The sequence below is a fragment of the Ornithodoros turicata genome, chromosome 1, assembly GCF_037126465.1.
Source record: "Ornithodoros turicata isolate Travis chromosome 1, ASM3712646v1, whole genome shotgun sequence".
NCBI lineage: Eukaryota > Metazoa > Arthropoda > Arachnida > Ixodida > Argasidae > Ornithodoros > Ornithodoros turicata.
In genome coordinates, this window is record NC_088201.1 from 195,179,138 (window position 1) to 195,185,012 (window position 5,875).

Here is a 5,875-nt window from a genome sequence, read left to right on the forward strand (position 1 = left end):
TTTCATAACCCAGTCTTTGTACTATAATTCTACTTTACTTAAATCCCGTTGAAAAATATTAGCGTCATGAACCGTGTATATGGACCGATAAATTACACAGTCATCTGCAAATAACCTGATGGAAGAACCAACAACTCCGACAACATAGTTTATAAAAATTAAAATTAAAAGTAAAAGAGGACCTAGCACGGATCATTGCGGAACACCCGACATAACAACAGTCGAAGGCGAATTCACTCTGTTAATAACAACATATTGTCTCCGGCATTCAAAATGATCGATAAGCCAGTTGAAAACTTTTGGGTGTCAGCTTAAAAAATATGCGATGTTGTGACTGGAATTCGTCGTTTGTGTTTTGTGAGCACGTACAATTTGTATCAAGTCGCGTCTGCGTTAGCCCCTTTACAGCACTTGCCGATTGTAGAGACTGACGTTTCGACAGCCGTGTCAGCAAGAAAATGCCGACAGCGTTTATTACTGCAGGAAAATTGTGCTATGTATTTGAGAAACCGCATACTGCTATGGGACAAGTTTTACGTACGATTTATTAATGTGCAACAGCGTCGACGATGGTATGTAACGACGAAAGACGTAAAACGAAATACAAATCACATTTGAAACTTTTTGCGGGATTCTGTGCATTTTCCAGAAGCTTTCTTTGAATCACACACTCCCATGTCACGCTGCGTTGTGTGGCATGCTACAAACTACTGTATTTTATGTCTAACATCTGGATATTGTTTGTAATGAACACCGTCGCACAAAAACATGCACACGAAAGCTCCAGTAGCCATGTGGTTGCACACTATGCCGACGCAAAAGAAGTACCAGAGCACATATTGCCACTTAGAAATGTGGTGTCTGAAGAGTTAAGGCATAGCATAGATCCTAGAAATCAGGTGCACCTTATCCTTCTGTAGAGTGATTCACAACTCAGCCCATGGGGTGTAAAAGTGTTAAAGGCAATAATGTGACTTGTCGTCCTGGGTGACATCACTGGCCAGCCTCGGGATTAATTCCGTGCTCGGGAATTATTGTACTAATCACTTTGTATGTAGGACGTGATAAGCAATATGTAAGTTGTAACCTTGTTTGCAGCATTCTCGATTGCCTCTTACCTTTACAGTTCGAGACACGTTACCAAACCATTTGCAAAGGGCACTCTTACAGGGGCCGTGTAACTTGAGTTTTTAGTTTATAAAATTTATAAAAATATAAGTATACAATATGTAATGTGAAATTTATATAAAATAAAAAATAACATTTATAAAAAGAATTTATCAAAAATAAATAAAAAGGCTTCATGGAAGCAATCCGTTAGCATACCCATTGCACATGAAGCACAATTATATATGCTTGGACATCATTTAATTAATCTTCTGAACCATATGTGTGGCTGCATACGAATTTTTTTATGCGCATCCTGTACCTTCCTATTCCTACATGTGCACACGAATAACAGTGCATATATGAGAAGTGGCAAAAAGCAACGGTAGACTCTACCATCATTGTGCCCCTTTAACTTTTCCACATTTATGTCTGGTGAACAGAGAATATCTCACTAGAAAAGAAGACATTTGTGCATTGTTTGGCAAGCAAATAATTATATTTATTTACATTTTCCATAAATCAACAATGTTGTGACCTGGTGCAAATATTAATGTCAACAAGTAAAGTACTTACAAATTATTCCTATGTGCTCAAATGCTAAATATATGCAAATTCTGTTTTTGTACCTCAGCACAGTACAGTTTCAAAATTAACAAACTGCACAGCATCAGCAATCTTAAAGTATCTGAAGAGGGGAATCACATAAAGCTCCAATAATAGACTGTGCAAACAAAGCTAAAAAAAAAGTACTTCAAGAAAAATCTGAATAATCGGTTGCCGTTGTGATATGTACTACTATGCACAGTTCATGAATGGAACATGTTACCTCATTGCATTGCCTCCATGTGAGCACTAGAAAAGACAGCTTTTTAGGTCGCTCTTTCCGTGTTTTTCTATTGTCTTTTTTTGTTTTCTGTTTTTGCAATAGCAAGCATGGCCATAGTGAATCACAAGCGACCAAGGACAGGATGAGACATCTACAATGCGACTGCTAGCTCTAAACTGATATATTTATTAGCAGACTCTGGAATATACACACGTATGCTGCTAAGAAAATGACAATTTAACCAATAGAATAACAGACAAGAAAAAGGGTTATATATCTTCCTCCTCATTCTATTTCACAGGCAGCCCTAGTATCATTCTGAGTGTGTCCGTGCGTTCCCTTTGAGATAACGTATCTCTGACAGAAGCAAATCCAACAGCGGACTGCTTACGGATGCAACTATCTTGGATTTCCCTAACCACTTGTTATTTAACCGCTGCCTTGAGGTGTGTGTTCTGGAAATTTAGGCAGCATCCAGAGTCCCTGCAATGTGTTGCCATGTCTCCCGAGGGCCTGTGTTTCACTATGGCTCTCAGATACAAACTACCCCATTTCAACACAGAAAACACAGATTTGTAAATAACATCTGTTGATTGCACTGTACATACCCCCCACATAAAGGATCATTGTGGATACTACATCTTGTGCGATAATGTCAGGAACACAAAAAAGCTAGATTTGAAACCACTCTTACGTCGTAGTAGTAGCATTTGTGTGAAGCTTCGCAATGCCTGTCCTGCAAATAATTTAAACTATATGTTTCATCTGCCAGCGTGATGATCCCCTGAAAAGCAATTCACACTTGGCGGGAACTACCGGTTCTGAAACCTATCCCTGACATGTGTAGCCATCAGGGAGGAAACCCAAGGGCTGCGGCGGAAAAGACAAACACACACGGGCTATGTTCTCTCTGTGTATCAGCTGCTCTGGCTACTAAGAAGAACATGTTCCAAATTAATATAACATGGCTTGACATGATACGCCAGTGAAAGCTAACCAATAAAATTAGTAGTTAAATGTACAATACGTAAACACTTGCCATAACATGACAGTTTCCTTCCTGCATTCATGCGCTACCATTCAACCCACACAAACAGTGTACTGAATTTTTTTCTAGCATTACAGGTTGTTTGACAGCACTTGAACAAGACTATATAGCACACGATAAAAGTAGAGTGAACATAAAGTGCAGAAAAAATGGCTGCAAGCAAGTGAGCTGGTGAAGATGATGCATATGTAAAACCCCGAGACTAGGGAGCACAAAGGGACATGTTTGTGTCTGTCCCTTCGTGTTCCCTAGTCTTGGGGTTTTACATCATAGATAATGTGCAGGTTTCTATTCACGCTTAATGGCCGTAGCAGTACTTTATGTTTGCCATGTCTAAATGAAACGTACCTGACCTGATTCAAATGAACTGTTCTGAGTCTGGAACACACAAAGAGAAAAACGCAACACATGCCACAACATTAACAGATAGCAAATGAGCTGTGGCGAGCTCCACCTTGGGACAAAGTCAACAAGTAATTCACCAAAAGTCAATGAGCGCCTGAAATGTAACATCTCTCACTGGTAGCAGGACGGTCCACGTTCAATTCCTGGTGCTAGCACTGACTGGCTTTTTCATGAATTATTTGTTGGAAGTTTCGATGTGCTTGAGAACCATTCGTCAACCATTGTATCCTCATGAGGTGATGAGGGTTTGTCATCCCAAAGAGACTCCCTTTCTGGCATGTGTCCTTATGGATGCTCATCACTGCAGAAAAAAAGAAAGAAAGAAAGGAAAAGCATTTAATGACAAGAAATGGATAGTCGCATTTACTGTGTAATGATTGTGCACAACAGAAAGAATACTTTTGCACAGAAGGCTGTACTTCTTGATGTCTAACATCAAGTTACAAAATTCCAGAATATATGACATGTTGTAAGGTAGAGAATAAGTAGAGTTATTGAGTTGTCAAGTTGAGTTGAGGGGGGAGTTGTACCCCTTTTTATTTTATTATATAATTATCTTTATGTCTGTACCACCCCTCGCTCTCTACATTACAACATGTTTTATACATTCTGGGATTTTGTAGCTTCATGTTAGACATTAACAAGAGCAGCCGTGTGCATGAAAGTCTCGTCTCATTAAAATTTAGATCTCAACAGTCTACTTTCTGTTGTGAATCTCTATCGCAGCATACCTGCACATTGCTGTTCTACGTACTGTGACTTTGCAGTAAGAGTATGGACTTTGGGTAAAAAGACTACACAGCACTGCTCAGGTATTTTTGCCTATCGAACAGTATGTATGTATGCAGTATGCACACAGTATTTGTGCACCGGACCCACTAAAAATGTAGTGAATGTGGCATTGCCCACGGTAATGCACCAAGTTGAACACAATTATTGCAGAATCCAGGTATTTTAGCTTACATGTCAAGCCAGTACCACACCAGTATCCAGTGTGAAGTTGTGACAAATAAATAGTTTCCATTTTTCTGAGCTCTCAGAAAACAGACAGTGAAATAATAAGAGTAGACAATGTTAACATGAATTCTGGGCTATTCTTCAGTTAAAGATTCACAGATAGTAAAGGCACCTTCCTCAATGTACGTTGATGACACTGAAAATTCTAAAACGTTATCAGAGGCGACATCAGCTTCGGTGTGTCAAAGGATTGTATGTCCAACAGTAATCCAGCTAACAGTAACAAAAATGTGCAAAAGACAAATTAACTGAACTAATGTAACGTACCTTCTATATCAGACAGTAAAGCTTGTAACACCCCATCCACAGGAACCAGTGTCCAGACACAAAAGTGCTTGAACTGGGAGATAGCAGCTAATCGGAATGGCGACCTTTGTTTTCCACCCTGAAAGCACAGGTTGTAACTTTGAGGGCAGATTTAAAAGTGGTGTCAAGATGTCTGCACGCGAGTGCACATGAAAAGTTGAACATAGATGAATACTCAAATTATAACATCACATTGTCATACCTGTTGGTGGAGGTGGACTGCAACTAACGTGTCAGCAATTTCTTCATGACCAGATGCAAGCCAGATCATGCTTCATTTCCGCCTTCAGCGTGCACCTGTGGTAATTCAGAAGTTAGAGTATCAATAGTACTATTGTGTTGTTAATCGTGGTTATATCAGAGTAAGCGCAGTAGGACAGCTGCACAATCGATTCATTAAGCTCGCTATTTTTTATATCTGAACCTCGACTTACCTTTTTTTGCTCTCGTTTTTTGCCTTGATCATCCGTGGCACGTTCAAAATGTTATGCGTCGGGCACCTCAGATTTTCATCAGACGATTTCGTGCCGAGATTCCAAATTGCCTCTGGAGTCGCGCGTAACCTATGATAACGTTCGTGGACGAAATCCTTGCAGTGGAAATTAGCAGGCACCACTGTCAGCAAAGAGCTTCGCACTGCGTGGTCTTTTGGCAGCTTATAATAGGTAACACTTGAATGCCCCGATGAATTGTTCTAACAGCGTAGCACCGTCGCATCTTCGACAACTTCGCCGTGGCATATTCACGAATCATATCGCTCCAGCCCATAAAAGGCAAGGTCAGAACAAGGAAGCGCACTTTCCAAACGACGCTGTGCCAAAAAAAAAACATTCACATGCTTTGTTTCCGGCTTAGCAACAACATAACAGCTGTTCGCTTATGTACGATGCACAGAGGAGGAAACGAAAGAAGCCAAGCAGCCAAGTCAAGAGTCCATGCCAAGCCAAAGACAGATAAACCCAGAGCAGTGACGTCGGTGCGCCCGTGCGCAGGGTCTGCCGACGGTCTGACGGCCGGGCGTGGGAACTAAAAAAACTGTTTTCTAAAAAACCACGAACAGTTGGAGCAAGATATTTCGACACATATTCAGTGTTCGGTAATGAACACACAGCGCGAATATCGCTCAGTTCTGCGGCACTTCAAAATCGGCATATCTGACCTTT

The 5,875-nt window shown here is 40.5% G+C and overlaps 1 long non-coding RNA gene across 1 annotated transcript; it reads right to left on the reverse strand.

Moving 5' to 3' along the window:
• Nucleotides 1-3,514: 3,514 nt before the first annotated feature.
• On the reverse strand, nt 3,515-5,041 carry LOC135374698 (uncharacterized). The gene is made up of 3 exons (XR_010417081.1): nt 4,915-5,041; nt 4,674-4,791; nt 3,515-3,690 (listed from the first exon to the last, which is right to left on the reverse strand). It is a non-coding gene; the product is annotated as an uncharacterized LOC135374698 (long non-coding RNA).
• Nucleotides 5,042-5,875: the final 834 nt, after the last annotated feature.